A 20,569-nucleotide genomic window follows, 5' to 3' on the forward strand; every position below is an offset into this window, starting at 1 on the left:
GATTCCAAGAGGACTTTATCACTTGGATCAAAACCTTGTATAAAAGTTGCTTCTTATATATTTTCAATAATGGATGGAAATCAATTCCGGGATTCACTGAAAGAGGTATACGCCAGGGATGTCCACTTTCTTAATTATTTTTATTCTAGCTGCAGAAATTATGGCCCTTAGAATCAGATCTAGTTGCATTGTAAAAGACATTGAAGTCAAAGTAGAAAATAATTTATAACAGTTCCACTTAAGATATCACAGTAAGCAGATGACACAACTCTTATTTCAAACTCTGCACATCAGATTGAAAATGAATTACAAATAATTGAAGAATATGGTAATACATCCGGACTAAGGAAATAAAACTAAAACGGAAGGTATGTGGATAGGAATAGCCAAGGAGTTTTTTATTAAACCTGGTAATATCAACTGGTCAAATAAACCAATAAAAGCACTTGGTATTTATTTTGGTCTCAACCCCCAAAGAGTGCGCATCTTTAAATTGGGATAACAAGGTAGAAAAAATGCAAAGGGATAGTACAAAGTTGGTCAAAAAGAAAATTAACGTTTTATGGAAAAATACAAATTATAAAAACGCTACTTATTCCGAAATTCACATATGCCTTTCATGCATTGGTCGTTCCGAATCGTGTGATAAAATTATCAAACAAAATCATATTAAGCTTTTTTGTGGGATAATAAAAATGAAAAAAATAAAACGAAGGACGCTTATTGCTGCAAAATTAAAAGGTGGTTTAAATATGACAGATTTAGAATCTTACATTCACCCAATAAAAATAGAATGGGTGAATTCTTTAATTTCAGAAAAAAGGCACATTGGAAAGTTAAACCTAAATATATGATGCAAAAGTTTGGTAAGGAATTTCTAGTTTTTTTTCTATGAATTAAGATAGTCCCAAATGCATTGCAACAAATAATTTATCTGCCTTTTTATCGAGATTTAATCACTCTCTGGATAAGGCTAAAATGTTAAAGCTGAATCTCCAAAGAATTTTTATGACATCAGATGTATCAAATTTCATAACAAATCACTCATTTTTTTGAACTGGATTAATTCTGACATATTTTATGTCAATGATGTATTAGATGAAGACGGTAAAGTTTGTGAGGAAAAAAAATATGACTAATTACGCTATAGGCAAAATTGGATAAATTTTTTAAAACATGTTTTCCCCAAACATTGGTTACGAATAACCTCTAGCGAAATATCAAACATATCAAGAGTGTCAATAAATAAAAATATTACTACATGTATCAATAATAAATCAATTCTACAGCTGACAAACAAGGATATATATATATTCGTATTTGATTAAAGACAAGGTTATCAAACCTCACCTACCATCGCTTTTGGAAACATTACTTTGATAAACAAATAGCTTGGATTTCATTTTATAGAACTATTCATGCCATACCAGACAACAGAATAATAAAATTTAAATATAAAGTTTTAACAACATTTTTCCGTGCAATGTTATAAAGCATAAGTGGGGTATGATAGACTCATCAAACTGCAATATTTGCAATACATGTGAGACATATGGACATGTTTTCATATATTGTTTATCAGTCAACTTTTAGGCAGATTATTTCAAATGCCTTTTCAAAATACTGGGTAAACAAAAATATAAGAAAGTTTGGTCAAGATATGTCAACACTTACTGAAATTATTAAGTTTCATAGGTGAGTTTGACGCCGCTCGTACCAAGCTTGGTCAAGATATGTGAAGCCTGACTAAAGTTATTCATTTTCAACCATTCTTCTAGTTTTAGTAACAGTGACCTTGACCTTGACCATAGAAGTCCTATACGCAATCCCATGAAAGGTCTCCATAAATTCTCTTGATATATATATCAAGTTTGGTCGAGATATGTGAACCCTGACTAAAGTTATTCATTTTTAACCATTCCTCTATTTTTAGTAACAGTGACCTTGACCATAGGGACCCCAAACGCAATCCCATGAAAGGTCTCCATAAATTCTTCCTTTATACCAAGTTGGGTCAAGATATGTCACCCCTAACTAAAGTTATTCAGTTTCAACCGTTTTTCTATTTTAAGTAACAGTGATCTTGATCTTTACTCTAGGGATCCCAAACGCAATCCCATGAAAGGTTTCCATAAACTCTTCCTAAAGACCAAGTTTGGTCAAGATATGTCAACCTTACTGAAATTATTCAGTTTCATAGGTGAGTTTGACGCCGCCCGGCCGGCCGGCCGCCCCATAAATTGTATTTCAAATTGTTCAATAGACATCATAGAAAAATGATTTCACCAGCTGGCCTTATTTAACTTTTTTACTGCTCTGTTCCGAAAATTCACAAGATCAATCAAAATGTTTTTCCCCATTTATTTCAATATTGTTTTCGTCTGAACTTTTGTTATTCTGTTAACTGTAGTTCATTCATTCATTCATTCATTCATTCATTCATTCATTCATTCATTCATTCATTCATTCATTCATTCATTTCATTCGTTCGTTCGTTCGTTCGTTCGTTCGTTCGTTCGTTCGTTCGTTCGTTCGTTCGTTCGTTCGTTCGTTCGGTCGGTCGGTCGGTCGGTCGGTCGGTCGGTCGGTCGGTCATTCTTTCTTTCTTTCATTCATTCATTCATTCATTCATTCATTCATTCATTCATTCATTCATTCATTCATTCATTCATTCATTCATTCATTCATTCATTCATTCATTCATTCATTCATTCATTCAATCAATCAATCAATCATTCATTCGTTCATATTTATTTATTTATTTATTTATTTATTTATTTATTTATTTATTTATTTATTTATTTATTTATTTATTTAAATCATTTATTGATTCATTCATTCATATTGTATTTATTATTATTTTATTATTTATTTTTTTATTCCTTTTTTTTGGGGGGGGGGGGGGTATTTGTAACCTTATCAATTTGTGTACATCTCATTCTATGTGTATTGTTCATAGCCGAAGGGTTTATGTAATGGCAATATTGCCGATAAAAACTTGAAACTTGTTATATTAACCAGGATTTGAAACAGACCACTCTACTGTAGTAATCACTCTTAACACACATGAGCAAAAACGAGGAGCTGATAACTTTAAAGTAAAAAACGGCAATATAAACGACATAGCATATCCAAACCAAATTAAAACTGATATACGGGAACTTATTAACACACACTAAGAAACGATTCAATGGAATATGCAACTTACACAGAAAAAGGAAAGAAAATAAAATAATCGAAAAGCTAAATAGAATTCAGAATCAAATACAATAGTATAGCAATGAAAATTATACTGAAGAATAAGCTACCTTTAAAAAAGAGTTAGCAAAAATTAACGAAATGATCTTGCGTTCAAAACCTCAACACGTAGAATTTAACGAAAAAAAACAGCAAATCTTGAGAAACATCATTACGAACAGAAAACATTATCTAAATTAATATAAATCAAATCAAACTGTATTAACGAACATATATGATATTTTAAGAGATTAAAGAATTTTTTACGAAAATCTATACAAATGATAAAAAAATTCACAATAGTGATATAAATATATTTACAAGTCCCTCGACAAAATTCAGCAAAGTGTGAAACTTGTTTAAGAGAACATAAATGTACAAAGGCCTTAAACGAAATGATTGTAAATGCATGTCCTGGTTCTGATGGATTAACAGTCAAATCGAAAGCATTCTGAGATATTTTAAAACTTCATTTCGTAAAATCTATTAACTATTCATTTGAAACTCAATCAATAACTAAATTACAAAACAATGTTTAATTTCTCTTACGAAAGCCAGGTAAAGATCTCGAACTCCTTTCAAATTAGCGTCCGATAAGTCTCCAAAGTATATATTTATGTACACAATCGCAATTTTATTGATATTTATCATACGTCGCACAGCTTTAATGACCATAGTTAATTTATTTGTATCGATAATTTTCATCAGTCGCACAGTATGTATCAGCTTGTTTTTCAAAATAAAGTGGAGAAATATTAAACTGTGTATATTTAATTTTGTACATGTATGCCAGTATAATTATCTATACTTATTTGTAAGAAATGTTTTAAAGTTTATCTTTTTTTCGTTTACAGCAAAACATTCTTGATGGGTAATGTACTTTAAGTGGCATGAAAACCAAACCATCATTAATTCAGCATTGATTAATCTGAGAATTTAAATGCGTCAGACTTATATGACCATTTCAAAACATTATATAGTACTTCAGACTATAATGAAAACCAAGAATTAAGAACAAACATTAGCGATGAGTATCTTGACAAAGAAATAACATTGGCAGAAATTAAAGTAGCTGTTTTTTCCCAAAACAATAATAAAAGTAGCGGTTTGGATGGAATAGTCGCGGAAATTTATAAAACTATATTTACATATATATCACCATTTCTATCGAAACTATTCAATCTCATCTTTTCTACATGAGAGTACCCCAGATCCTTTGGGGATGGTATAATAGTACCTGTTTTTAAGGGGGGAAAAGTAGACGAGCCAAAGAATTATAGAGGAATAACCCTCATTAATATTCTTTCGAAAATATATTCTCAAATATTACTTAATAGACTAACAACGTGGAGTAGTATTAATAATAAAATTATCGAAGATCAATTTGGATTTCAAAAAGGAAAGTCTACGATTGATTGTGTGTATATTTTACATTCAATTATAGCAAAAACACTTTCCTCAAAGATGAAACTGTATTGTTGTTTTGTTGACTATGAGAAGTGTTTTGATAAAATCACAAGATCACATCTATTCTATAAGTTAATAACTGAAAATATAAGCACCCGTTTCGTAAAGGCCATCAAGGCGATGTATAGTGCCGTCAAGGCATGTGTACGATATAAAACAAACCTATCTCCATTCTTTACATCAAATATCGGCGTGAAACAGGGAGACCCCAGTTCAAGTTTGATGTTTTTTATTTTTCGTTAACGATATTTTATCAAATATTAATCATAATATAGAAGAAATTTGCACCATAAACGATGTCAAATTATATCTGCTTTTATTTGCCGATGACGCTGTTATTTTTGCTCAAACTCCTCAGGCCCTACAATCAATGCTTGATGATTTACAAGTCTACTGTGGAATATGGGATCTTAAAGTTAATACATTAAAAACTAAAATTATGATATTCGAAAGAGGCAGAAAATCTAACTTTATCTTTAACATAAATAATACAAATCTAGAAATTGTTGAATCATTTAAATACTTGGGTATAACCTTGTTCAAGAATGGAAACTGGAATAGGACACAGAAACACATTGCACAACATTCCCTTTATGCCTTACATAATTTATTTATCGTTTATAATCAACTAGACATTAACATCAAAGAAAAAACTAATCTTTTTGACAATCTCATTGGGTCAATTCTTAACTATGGTTCAGAAATCATTGGATTCCATCCAGCAAAAAACATTGAACTAATTCATTGCAAATTCATGAGAAAAGTTTTAAACGTCAGGAAAAGTACGAATCTCACCGCCTTATATGGTGAACTAGGAAGGCACCCAATGATAACTGAACGAAAAATAAGAATGCTTAAGTATTGGATACGAATTTTAAAATCTAATAATACATCATTAATCAAAAATACATATAGAATGTTAAAAAATGACGTTGACAACAATAATACATACAGTGGAATGAATTGGGCATATCTATGTACCTTTTGTAATATGAATACCATCGAAAATGAATATCATTTCTTTTAGTATGTCCAAAATATCGCAATCTACGAAAACAATTCTTTCAACCATACTTTTGCCATTGGCCAACAAAACAAAAAATTATTACCCTTTTGTCCTCAGACAGCGGAAAAACTATGCACTGTGTTAGTAAATATCTATATCATGCATTTTTGTAGCTGTGTGAAGTTAGCTAAACATACGACATTGGACATTGGACATTCAAAATCGAATGTTGTGCTGGCACGACATTGGACATTGGACATTCAAAAGTGAAAGTCGTGCTGGCACGACATTGTACATTGAACATTCAAAATCAAATGTTGTGCTGGCACGACATTGGACATTCAAAAGTGAAAGTCGTGCTGGCACGACATTGGACATTGGACATTCAAAATCGAATGCTGTGCTGACACGACATTGGACATTCAAAATCGAATGTTGTGCTGTCACGACATTGGACATTGGACATTCAAAATCGAATGTTGTGCTGGCACGACATTGGACATTCAAAAACGAATATCTTGCCAGCACGACATTGGGCATTGGACATTCAAAAGTGAAAGTCGTGCTAGCACGACATTGGACATTCAAAAGTTAAAATCGTGCTGGCACGACATTGGACATTGAACATTCAAAATCGAATGTTGTGCTGGCACGACATTGGACATTGGACATTCAAAAGTGAAAGTCGTGCTGGCACGAAATTGGACATTGGACATTCAAAATCGAATGCTGTGCTGACACGACATTGGACATTGGACATTCAAAAACGAATGTTGTGCCAGCACGACATTGGACATTGGACATTCAAAATCGAATGTTGTGCTGGCACGACATTGGACAATGGACATTCAAAAACGAATGTCTTGCCAGCACGACATTGGGCATTGGACATTCAAAAGTGAAAGTCGTGCTGGCACGACATTGGGCATTGGACATTCAAAAGTGAAAGTCGTGCTGGCACGACATTGGACATTGGACATTCAAAATCGAATGTTGTGCTGGTACGACACTGGACATTGGACATTCAAAAACGAAAGGCGTGCAAGCACTACATTGGACATTGGACATTCAAAAACGAATGTTGTGCTGGCACGACATTGAACATTGGACATTCAAAATCAAATGTTGTGCTGGTACGACATTGGACATTGGACATTCAAAAGTGAAAGTCGTGCTGGCACGACATTGGACATTGGACATTCAAAATCGTATGTTGTGCTGGCACGACATTATACATTGGACATTCAAAATCGAATGTTGTGCTGGCACGACATTGGACATTGGACAGTCAAAATCGAATGTATTGCTGGCACGACATTGGACATTGGACATTCAAAAGTGTAAGTCGTGCTGGCACGACATTGGACATTCAAAATCGAATGTTGTGCTGGCACGACATTGGGCATTGGACATTCAAAAGTGAAAGTCGTGCTGGCACGACATTGGACATTGGACATTCAAAAACGAAAGTTGTGCTGGCACGACATTGGACATTGGACATTCAAAAGTGAAAGTCGTGCTGGCACATTCAAATCAATGTATGACATGTTTTATGAATGAATGTTTTTTACCGAATTTAAATTTATTTGGATGGCATGCAATTTTCGGATTTTTTTGAGATATTGTCTTAAAATTATTTGAAAAGGGTTAGAGATTACAAAGCAATGAACCATTATAAAATTTATTAACACCAAGAGAGCATTGTCATGACGATTTCATCGCAATATTTGAAACTTAAGCATGATTCAGATATATATGATGTCACATATGCAGAGAAAGATTCAAATGAATATACTTATGAATGGTCGTGGATTATATGTAGACAAACGGTGATAATGCTTTCAAAATGGCATACTTTTAATAAGCTTAATTGTTTACACACCACAGCTACACATCTAGTACCATTTATAAACGAAGTGAAGATAATTATATTCACAGTACAATGTATATAGTGACACATGGAAAATATACAGATGCATTGATGATTCCTACAAGTATAAATGTAATCGTCCGTACATCTATTTTATCTGGTTTTACGTAAACACGAACTATTGTCAATGAGTCGATAAAGTAACCTATTGAGGCTGTCGACTTGTTTTTTATCGACTTAGTTAGTCGAACATGCTACGTCGTCTTCATTTGGTAAAGTTTATATGAAATAATTGTGTTCGATAAACCTTTTGGATATTTATAAGTCGACAGTATTACACAAAGCGTTTTATAATCAATCGCATCGACATTAAATAATTTCAAATGACGTCTTCATCACATACGACATAAGTTCTTATAGGTTTTACAGAATATACAATTTATACATGTAAAATTTGACATCAGAGCCATTGGAAATGGCATCTCGGACAGAACTGACAATTGGATAACAAATGGTTGAAAGGGTTGAAAGGAAACAAAGCGCAAATAATTATATAAACCCAACAAATGTGCACTTCAGTATGTGTTTATCTACAGAGCTTTAGAATAATTATATTACATTCATGAATGTGTCTGCATTTACATGGGAATATATATGTATATCAATCGAAAGGATTGTTTTAATACAACTCTCAATAACAATGTTGCTGACTTTCAAATACAAGTTTCTTTGTTAAATATGTGCTAGGTACCTCAAAGGTATAATATTGTCGGACATTAATGTGACTTACGGCATGTGTCCAATGCCAAATGTCATGCCAGAACGACTTCCACTTTTGAATGTCCAATGTCCAATGTCGTGCCAGCACAACATTCGATTTTGAATGTCCAATGTCCAATGTCGTGCTGGCATGACTTTCACTTTTGAATGTCCAATGTCCAATGTCGTGCCAACACAACATTCGATTTTGAATGTCCAATGTCCAATTTCGTGCCAGCACAACATTCGATTTTGAATGTCCAATGTCCAATTTCGTGCCAGCACAACATTCGATTTTGAATGTCCAATGTCCAATGTCGTGCTGGCACGACTTTCACTTTTGAATGTCCAATGTCCAATGTCGTGCCAGCACAATATTCGATTTAAATGTCCAATGTCCAATGTCGTGCCAGCACGACTTTCGTTTTTGAATGTCCAATGTCCAATGTCGTGCAAGCACAGCATTCGATTTTGAATGTCCAATGTCCAATGTCGTGCTGGCACGACTTTCGTTTTTGAATGTCCAATGTCCAATGTCGTGCCAGCACAACATTCGATTTTGAATGTCCAATGTCCAATGTCGTGCTGGCACGACTTTCGTTTTTGAATGTCCAATGTCCAAAATGTGCCAGCACAACCTTCGATTTTGAATGTCCAATGTCCAATGTCGTGCTGGCACGACTTTCACTTTTGAATGTCCAATGTCCAATGTCGTGCCAGCACAACATTCGATTTTGAATGTCCAATGTCCAATGTCGTGCCATAACAACATTCGTTTTTGAATGCCCAATGTCCAATGGCGTATGTTTAGCTAACTTCACACAGCTCATTTTTGATACGATCGAGAACCTAATTATGTTGAGAATTGATATGATATATAGTATACTTCTCTATTGACTATGTCTTTGCTCTTCACGATGATTTGTTTCATATCATTTATTTCATATGTTTTGCATTTTGGCTATAGATGATATGTCATTTAATGCTGAATAAATATTATTATTATTATTATATTATGATTAGTTATCATCTGTGCACACTCTACAATTACATACACATGACATATTGAAACTGATGGTCAAACATATTTTACATGTTATAATAACACACATGACATTATAGATATATTCTTTAAAACTTGACGGTATTAAAACTATCATAAATTGTCTTTTAAATTGTTCAGTAGACATCATAAAAAATATTTAAAATGATTTCACCAGCTTGCCTTATATTTAACTATTTTTTATGAATTAAATAAACTGCTATATATTTTCAAACATCGAAAAACTGCTCTGTTCCGAAAGATCAAGATCAATCGAAATGATTTTTTGTCCATTTCTTTCACTATTGTTTTCGTTCGAACTTAAGTTTTATGTTAACTGAAATTTGTTTGACCTGAAACTTTTGATTTTACTTCTTAATCTCTGATAATGCGATAATTTTTCAAATATAGACAAAATAGTTACTTGTCCCTCTTTTTTATGACTTGAAGTGTGGGGGTGGGCATAATGAAATACAAATTACTGTTTTAATTCACGGTAAAAGATCTTTAAAAATTTAGATAAAAGTCCCATAGTGTACCATGATTATAGCTATGTTGATGGTTAAAGCTTTTATAAGTGTTTATTACGTGGCTAACACCTTAAACAACTACAAAACAAACAAAAAAAGAACAACAAAGAATACAATATAATATTTTTCTATTCCTTCTATTTTCAGATTGATAAAAGACAGTCATTCAGTAAGTGTAGACAAAAGATCGTATCGAAAAATGTTACAGACTATCATATTGTCACAGACAAAAAATAATAATGTAATATGAATGAATTTATAAAACGTGTATCTAAAAGGGTTTGCGCGCACTTTAATCCTCAATAAAATAAATAATAATAATATTATTATTATTAGTATTAGTAGTAGTAGTAGTAGTATTGATGTTTCATGAAATCTTAAATCAACTTACCTGTAAATCGTCAATTCCAAGAACCGGAAGCAGTTTCCATGACGAGGCGACATCGGCGCTCCCGTCCCCTCATTGTCAACTTACAACAAACTGTCAGTCTTGTAAAGTCGCGTTGTCATGGTAATCAATAAATCACAGAGCCAAGAGCTAAGTTCACTGTATACGCTACTGCAAAATTCCAGTAATGACTCGCTTGCCTAACGTGATTTCAATCATTGTGGATCGCAATGCTTATTTATAACAACGCTTAATACAAAATGTATGCTCTGGTTTTAATGACAGATACGATTTCCACAGCTATGTTTACGTTGGTGGCCTCACGTAAGCACACTTATATCGTGTGGTTAGTGTTGCACTCTCACAAATTGACAGATTAGATTTGACCTTTTTTGTTTCAGAATCAGCTTATTTTGGCATCGGTGCCTTTCAGTCATATAAGATAGCTCACTCACGATAGAACATATCTCAATTGCTTAGTAAACTGCCGAAAATATCATTTTTCTTAAAGCGTTAGTAACGCTTTTAGCCCTTAAACATCAATTTTCAAACGTAAATATGAAAACTGTGAACTGCTCTTTTTTCAGCAGTCTTATATCACTGGTTTCCAGACATTTACACAAAAATTGGCTCATTGCAAAACAAAAAATAAATAAAAAGTTACAGTTAACCTCTCTCTCGATTTCGTTCAAGTAAGAGTAAGAATGATGTGTTGTTTAACGGAAACTTGTTTGCGGCTATCATTCGAAGAAACTGACACAACTCAGCATGTTTACTGGCGTGTTCTAAGTTTGTTAGACTTGCTGGAAGTAATTCAGTCATTTCCTTGCAAAGCGACTCTACTATGAAAAAAAATTGAGAGAGAGGTTACCTGTGATATAAAAAATCCATAGCAAAGAGGTTACCCGTGCCGCTATAAAACCGAAAGTAGGGTGTTTTATTGAATTTTACATATATCTTTGACAACTTATTGCAATTTGTATGAATATGATATATAAATGAATACATGTTATATGTATGGTGTGTACATAATCACACCAGTGGTTCATTTAAGCACGCAGAACATGCAGAGGCGGTGGGCGAGGCAAGACATATCGATATTGTGTAGCTTATTGTGTCGTTGCAGTAATTGAAAAATGGGCACATTACAAAAAAGACATAGCTATAACATTCTAGTGTATCGTGGTATACTTCTTTTGCACATGACATACCTCCTTTTATCAGTAGAATGAACATTTACTGGATTGTTGTCTATCGCCGATTTGTTTTCAGCAGAGAATGACCGGTGCATGTGCAAAAAGGATACCGTTCCAGTAGATTTCGCAAAGAGGGTACCGATATGGATACGCACTGTACGTGTACCTAGTAATCTTTTTAATGGAAAACAAGAGGCCCAAAAGGGCCTATGCTCTACTGGCATGGCTTTTGTGGTCATATCAATCCAGAGCATGTATGTATGGGTAAAAGGCAACAGACATATAGTTTATGTTTTGTGTTTGGGTTACCTGAAAACGTAGCACGTTCAACATCTGAGCCCAGAAAGTATTGTAAACAGATTAGTTGCATGAACTATTTTAATATGTGCCAAGTAAAAGTCATCTGACAAAAAAAATGCTTTCAAAACTGTACTCATAGTAAAATTTTCTGTAGTTTTAAAAGTTAAAAAAAGTTGGTCAAAAGGTCAAAGTCAAGGGCATGCTAGGACAACATTGATCAATTTGAACAAACATTCACAATCAATTGTGCTGAGATGGATGCACGAACACACAAAAAGATTTTCAAACCTTTCCAGATTTATGTTTACCAAACCTGTGAACCCTGGGTGTGGCCAGTAATGACACCAGGTGCATAACTTAAACATTCACAATCAATTGTGTTAAGATGAATGCGCAAACTACAGAACTTAAAGCTAAAAAAAGGCCTTTGGGCTTTCAACAAGAACAAGGCAGAGTAATTCACAAAATCAACTGCAGCAGCAAAAAGCAAATTGTCTCTCAAAATCCTAGACTTACAAATTGTCTCCCTTAACTCTAGACTTGAATTAACATATACATGTAAACTTGGCTAAAAATAGAATTCGCTCATGCAGACCTGGCTAAAAATAGAAAGCATTTCTTTAAAACTTTCATGGCCCATAATCTAGGCATTCATGGGCGGATCTTGCTGGTTTTCGAAAGGAACCAAGCTCTATTGGATATCTAGATACTGTACAAGTTTCATCGAGATATAATCAAAACTGAAGACTGTATCGTGTTCACAACCAATTATTTACACAATAGCATTTTTTATACTATCAAGGGCCATAATCTAGGCATGCATGGGCGGATCTGGCTGGTTTTCGAAAGGAACCGAGCTCTAATGGATATCTAGATACTGTACAAGTTTCATCGAGATACAATCAAAACTTAAGACTGTATCGTGTTCACAAGCAATTGTTTACAGACGCACGACCGCACGGACGCACGACCGCACGGACACACGGACGCACGGATGCACATACTACGTACACATTACCATCGCTTAAGCTCTTCTGGCCTTTGGCCAGTAGAGCTTAAAACGAAAAAACTGCAAAAAATAAATTAATTGTAAACTGTGATACTTCAGTTAGTAAGTATCAATGCATTGTACACATCGATACCAAGTCTATATCAGTTTTCAACAATTTTCTTTTTTTTTGTTTCGTTATTTCATCACACGGAGTACAGCCCCTTTAAGTAAAATGTTAAATATAACCAAAAAACTCTACATCCTCGAACAGACCTTGTCTTTTTTTAAACCGATACTTTATTAAAAAAAAGTCAGAATGAGTCTTTATTACCACAACCAGTTCAATTACGGGCCTGGTTAGGTTAAATGGTTTACAACGTTTTCTAACTAATATTTATGAAACTTAAGCAGATTTGTTGGCCACGTTTTCTTACCAATATATCGTATATAAAATTTGGGCACAATGTTTAACACTGTATCTTCACATTTAATTGTTGAATATTTGCTGTATATCCATCATATTTACCATGTAAACCGTATACACGTATACATGTATATACAACCACACACACTTGGACTTAAATGCAAATACATGTATGTGAATGATTACTAGAATATATCTGGCACTCGTATTTTCGTATTCTGTTGCTAGAAATCTAAGATCTTTGCAAACAATGCATTTTTGAAAGATGTTTTAAAAATTGGATATATACGAGTATATTGGCAATTTGTATTTTTTTTGTTTTCTCTCAAAGGATTTACTTGTATAACGATGTTTATGGGACTCAAGTTCTTTCCGGTCAGAAGTTAAAAACATTATTAATTTTGTGTGAATCGTCAGCAAAATTCTGATAACAATGATAAAACATAAATTAGTTCTTGAAAAAAAACGCGATATAAAATGCTTTGTTTTACCGAAAACGGTACGTTACACTGTTGGAAATTGAATACTTTTACAAAAGTTTGTTTAAATGAAAGTCTGGGAGTTGCTTTTTATCATTGAAGCAGATAAAATAAATTTTAACCAAATCTGTGCACGAGTCCCCTTAAAGCTGATTGAGCGTTTTGACAACTTTTTTTTTTCTTTTTTTTTGTCTTGGAACGAGTCAATGTTTGCGAGAATCCATGGAAACCAGTTATATAAGACTGCTGACAAAAGATTAGATCGCAGATTTTAATATTCAAGTTAAAAAAATGATGTTTTATGCATTTTTCTTAAACCGTTAGTAACGGTTTAAGCCACAAAACATTAATTTTCGAACGGAAAAATGAAAATCTGCGATCTGATCTTTTGTCATCAGTCTTATAATATTGGTTTGCAGATATTTACGCAAAAATTTGCTCTTTCCAAGAAAAAAAATAAAAAAGTTGTCAAAACGCTCAATCTGTGAGAGTGCAGCTTTAATACATACCGCTTAATCTTTAAGGGTGCTAATGCATACCGTTCAGTCTGTGAGAGTGCAGCTTTAATGCATACCGTTCAATCTGTGAGAGTGCAGCTTTAATGCATACCGTTCAATCTGTGAGAGTGCAGCTTTAATGCATACCGTTCAAACTGTGAGAGTGCAGCTTTAATGCATACCGTTCAAACTGTGAGAGTGCAGCTTTAATGCATACCGTTCAAACTGTGAGAGTGCAGCTTTAATGCATACCGTTCAAACTGTGAGAGTGCAGCTTTAATGCATACCGTTCAATCTGTGAGAGAGCAACTTTAATGCATACCGTTCAATCTGTGAGAGTGCAGCTTTAATGCATACCGTTCAATCTGTGAGAGTGCAGCTTTAATGCATACCGTTCAATCTGTGAGAGTGCAGCTTTAATGCATACCGTTCAATCTGTGAGAGTGCAGCTTTAATGCATACCGTTCAATCTGTGAGAGTGCAGCTTTAATGCATACCGTTATAAACATATTGCTCCTTTTCCAACCACATCCCTCAATTTCAGAACTGTGGGCGTATCCCGTTTTCTTCACGTGTGTATATCTTACAACAATTAACCTCTTGTAAGCAATGCAGCCTTAATTCGCGTTTTTCCATAGATAAATGCGGTATTAATTGGTAGATAACAGCAGAAACCTTCCCTCCTTTGCTGGTATCTCGTGTTTTCTAATGAATGCACTTGACAGCGACAATAATTATCCAAATGGAACTCAAGGCACTTGCTTTTAGATAATAAACTAAAGTATTTTACACGTCCGGGGAATATTCCTCATTATTTTGATTCCTTTGTCGTCTGCTAATATCATCTAAACATGTAACACGCGAAGCACGTAATCATATAGTTATGCACTTAAAACGATCGCTATAAACGCCAGTGTGAATGCTGAATATGCGAATATTCAAAGCATCCTTATTAATGAACCGAACCATATCTTGTTTTCTTGGAATTTAGACAGTCCCCAATACGCTTCAGACCAGATTCACGTCAGTCGATAGTGATTGAACTGTGTGTTCTAGTAGCAGACGAATTTGTCCATGGTTGCCATGGAAACCGATTACATTGGGAGACGTTTAGAAATATTGCTGAATTAGATAAAAATCATGCTATTGGACAAAATCAATCCAGGAAATGGAAAATGCTGATAGATCAATAAGATACTTTAATAAACCTATTACCTTTAATCCAATATGGAATTGTCAATAACGCAGGATAGGACAAAGCCATGATTATTTCTAATATGTAACCATGGAAACACGTACAACAACGTTTATGACAACCAATCAGGTACCGTAGTATGTTATTTAAGACTAGCCTAAGTAATAAATTGGATACCATATATTTGTTTAAATATATTGTATGAAACAGAATATGTCCATTCAATTAACGTGAATAAAAACAAGAACAACAAGAACGTTAATAAAAGTTTATGAATAAACGTACGATTTCAGTTTTTTTTAAATACAGGCCCGAATTTCTCGAACCTTCTTTAGCTCCTTATAACAGGGTAAAGCTAAGCTCACTTTTTGTTTTGGTAAATATCGTGAGAGGTTTGAAACAATTAAAGGAAATAATTTTAAGACAATCATGATAAACTGTGTTTGGGTTGACGAAATCAAGTTAAAGCAAAAAGTTTTACTAGCGTTTTGACAACGTTTTTATTTTTTGTCTTGGAACAAGCCAATTTTGCGAAAATCCATGGTAACCAGTTATATAAGATTGCTGACAAAAAATAAGATCGCAGATTTTAATATTTAAGTTAAAAAATATGTTTTATGCATTTTTCTTAAACCGTTTAAACCATAAAACATTTATTTTCGAACGGAAATATGAAAATCTACGATCTGACTTTTTGTCAGCAATCTTATATCATTGGTTTGCAGATATTTAAGCAAAAAAATGCTCTTTCCAAGACAAAAAATAAAAAAAAAGTTGTAAAAATGGTTAATCTGTGAGAGTGCAGCTTTAATACAAATATGGGCATGTTACCTCATACACTCCGTTTTGAATGTAGCATGTATTCAGCCTTGAGACTAAGATACATTCCTCAATATTATAGCCGACACCCACTTATGTTTTAATCCATTGAACTATTTATGGCAAAGCATGTGAACAGCATTAGAAACCATGCTGTGTATGGTAATATATAGAGATTTCGAGATTAGAAAGCAGCGTACTTTGTAACTCCTTCAAATGTCAATTTTACAATATATGTTGACTGATGTATGTGTATAAATTAAGTTAATATTAAAGGGACTCGCTTTGTTTTTGTAAAATGCATTTTTGTGTATTACAAAATAAATAAGGAGTGTTAAAAACGAAGATGCCAAAAGCTTAAACCCTTAATCAAATGTTATCTGCTCAGATATCGTCTTAGAAGACCACACTTTTCATTAATGTTCATAACGCCGTTGAGCGATTCGTTGTTACGTGATTGGTTGATTGATATAACCACGTGATGTTGTCAATGTATTGCTAATATGCCAAAATATCCATAACTTTGATTAAGGTTCTGGTGGCTTAGTGGTTAAGGCGTCTGTGTTCAGATTTGTTTTTGGCTCTACAGGCGTGAGTTCGCACCCTACTAAAACCCAAATACGTTTTTATACTATAATTGTATTTTTTTCTGCAGTTTCGATGTAATAGATTAAAATAATGATAAAATAAGTGTTTTCATATGTATAACCGGGAAAAATATGTTTTGGTCCAACAACATGCGCGAATGTCGTTTTTACGTAAAAATCAACTTTACCAATACTCATATACCTTAATAATAATACATTTATTTATTTTCACGTGTTAATTATTGATATGTCGATGGTTGTGCATTGAATAAGGTCAAAATGACCCATGGTCATTGCAGACATATAAAATAGTACATAAATATATGGTCATTGCAGACATATAAAATAGTACATATATATATGTACTATTTTATATGTCTGAAATGACCATGGGTCATAAGGTCAAAATGACCCATGGTCATTGCAGACATATAAAATAGTACATATATATATGTACTATTTTATATGTCTGCAATGACCATGGGTCATTTTGACCTTATTCATCGAGTGTATGTCATGTATTTGATTTGAAATAAACGTCTTTTCTGTTCAATTTTAATTTCTTATATAAATCATTACGTTACCAGTTATAATATGATGATGATGTTACTGGTCATAAAAGGGAGTCTTTCATGGTCGGTAAAATGCACTTTTTACTGTAACAGATTTTTTTTATTATCAAATAAAGTGTGGCAAATCTATGTTGACGTATAACTGCCGTGAGATAACCTGTTAACGTTCTCGAATTGTTTCATGTTAACCACTTAAATTTCGCAGTAAGCTCGTTAATAAAAATACTTAGTGGATACTTCTAAATGCCAGAAATGCATTTATAGATAATTGGTAATACGAATCTTAATTAGTTTACCAGTTTATATTGTTTCTTTTTGAGTTGAATTCGCAAACCAAAACTAGTTAACCTGTTAGTGTTGTGCAGCTTAAAGGGTAACAGGTAGCAGTTTTGGGCACTTTCAAGCCGCTTTTTAGTCTTTCAATATTTAACTTACCGAAAAGGCTTTCGCGATTCAAAAAAAAAGAAAATAGAAAAACGAATAGAAAACCGATACCTTATTCACTCGGCCACCAGGTCTCCTGGAAAGCTGAGAGATATTTTAACCTTTATTCAATACATTAATAGCATCACGTCATATTGTCAATCAACCAATCACGATACAACTTTTGTTGATTCGCGTAACTTACGTTTTTTTTTCAAAATCGTGGACTTCAAAGACAATATTTGAGTATATCTCAACATTTGTTGTAGAGTTCCAGCCGCCAGAGTTTTTTGAAACACTTCCTGTCATTTTGCCACACTTAATTTCATAATCCATAAAAAGTGCATTTTGCCTACCATGAACGAATGAGTCCCTTTAAGTATGTTCTGAGCCCAACCTTTATACTGTCGTGCACAAATTGAAAACAAACATGTGCATTTCGATTTTTATTAAACATGACTAGTTAATGCTATTGCAATCTGATGTTTCCTTTTAAGGATCAAGCGCATCCACTTTTCATGCGACCACTCCCAATTTTTTTACACAAATAAATGAATAAAATTAAATGAAAATACTCAACTCCCAACTTCTAGAGGACTAAAACAAGTACACATGTATATGAAATGAATATTTCACGAGATATTCACTGTAACTTTCATTAAGAACCGTGAATAATGTTGTTATTGTTCTAGGTTAACATTCTAAGTATTTATTATATTGAAGAACAGTGTTTCATCTTCGTCCGCAGTGTTTTTTTTAACAGACAGACAAATATATTTATTACGACGTGTACATAGTGAGCTGTCAATAAGCATATACATATAACATGAATTATACAAGTAACATTCAAAAGGACTATGATCATTTGTATATACATTTAAACAAAATAGAAAACATGTATTTTTATTTCGCTCAATTGCTACAGTTTCCTCGGCAAAAATCAGTGGAACAAAAAATAAAAATTATTTGGCCTAAATGACCAATTACATTTATGCTTCCTTATTGTTAAGCACTCCGTTGAACACGGAACATTAAAACTATTCACACATAATTTCCGAATACATCACTTCAATTAAATCAGTTTCGAAATTGCAAACAGGAATTTCAGAATGTAACCAATCCTTCCATTCAAAGTACTTTATTATTTAGAGATTAATATATGGCCGCGCGGGGCCAATGAGTGATAATAGCCCCGGCATGTTGATAATGGCCCGAGGGCTTTAGCTATATATAGTAACATGTGTATTAAGAGGATGTAAAATTAGAATATCCCGGATATATCAATTTTATGGCACCTGTAACGCGTAAATAAATAATTGTTGGTTTCCTCTTACCACCTCCCCTTTTTTCCTCCCGACCCAGACCCTTTGCCGCAGTGTGGATATTGTTCGTGATTTCCTAAAAATGTTCATTTATTAGTAAACACGTTAAAATTTGACTATTTTATATGTAAACTATCTACAATAGGGATATACCATGCTATGGGTAGGTTAGGTACAAAATCTTGGTTCTCAAAAAAAGGAAACAAAAAATAATATGCCTACCTTACGACCCTATATTTTTGGAGATGTTAGTGGAAATCAAGGATTTGGGCCTAGTATTGTTTATATTTCTAGTCATTTCATTAGGGGATTTGAGTTTACAGTCAACTTGAACTGAATATAAAAGTTTATGTATTAATCACACTACACTTTACTTGTGTATTTCACTTGTATATTATTCCTCTATCTTTCTTTGTAATCATCGAGTGAGCACAAAAAGTTATATACATGTATAGTTTAAGAGTTGCATTGCTATTTTAGTACGAATATTTACATTTGGTGATCACAAATTAAAATATATTGCTATCCTACGCTGAAACATTTTTTTTCTCTTTATTACTCGGATCAAATGTTCAACATATCAAGATTCACATTCCATTCCAGTTCAAGGTCGAATATCGCGTCATATATTTTGTGTCCACTCGATATCTCCTAAACTCCTGGAAAGATTTTCATGAAACTCGGTTTAAATGTTTACTACGTCAAGTAACCTGCAGAACCAACATTACAGGCGCTGCAGCTGAAGGTTAAAGTCACAGTTTAAGGTCAAAGGTTCGATTCTGCTAAACTACTTGATGGCTGTCCTGAAACTTTGGTAAAATGTGAGCCACATTTGCGCGACATGCACAGCCCACGAAAGGGATCACCGGTTCAAGGTCAAGGTCACAGTTCAAGATCAAAAGTTCGAGTCATATATTTTTGGTCGGATCCATACCGCCTAAACCCCTGGTTTGTATTTATACAGTCGCAACCCGTTGGTTCGATATCGCATGGCTTGATATCCGTGTTGGCTCGAACTTGATGTCACTGACCGATTAACGTTATGTAAGCTTTCCAGCTTGAATCGATATTCGCGAAACTCGAAGTATTTTGGCCGGTCCCTTGGATATCGAGCCTACAGGTTCCGACTGTATTCATTGACAAAGTCAAAGTAATATTTTGCTGACTATCGTGCAGATATGACTTCCAATAGAAATAGGGTCATTCAGTACACCATGAACTAACGTAACTGTGAAATTGTCTGTCTATTACGCTGGCATATGAGGAAGTTTGAAACAGGACACATCGTTGAAAATTTAAAATCTCTTTAGTTTAAACAACGTGGATGTGTTATGCTTGTTAAGAAAGATATTGGGCTGGTATAAACTATCAGTCGTTTCAAGTCCGTTTCCAGATAATAAATCACGTTTCCAAGATAGAAACCCAAAACGGACTTCCTTACAAGATACCATAACATGTTTTAAGT

At 33.7% G+C, this 20,569-nt stretch overlaps 1 protein-coding gene across 2 annotated transcripts in view; it reads right to left on the reverse strand.

Moving 5' to 3' along the window:
* The window catches only part of LOC128243790 (uncharacterized), a 38,677-nt gene extending 23,636 nt beyond the window's left edge, over positions 1 to 15,041 (reverse strand). The window contains exons 1-2 of one of the 2 annotated variants that reach the window (XM_052961738.1): positions 14,649 to 15,041; positions 10,303 to 10,499 (exon numbers count right to left, since the gene is read on the reverse strand). The gene's annotated coding sequence lies outside the window, so the exon portion shown is untranslated. Of the gene's footprint in view, positions 1 to 10,302; positions 10,880 to 14,648 lie in introns of those variants that run through there. The other variant, XM_052961737.1, reaches the window with a different exon arrangement.
* Positions 15,042 to 20,569: the final 5,528 nt, after the last annotated feature.

The sequence above is a fragment of the Mya arenaria genome, chromosome 8 (assembly GCF_026914265.1).
Source record: "Mya arenaria isolate MELC-2E11 chromosome 8, ASM2691426v1".
In the NCBI taxonomy this organism is placed as follows: Eukaryota; Metazoa; Mollusca; class Bivalvia; order Myida; family Myidae; genus Mya; species Mya arenaria.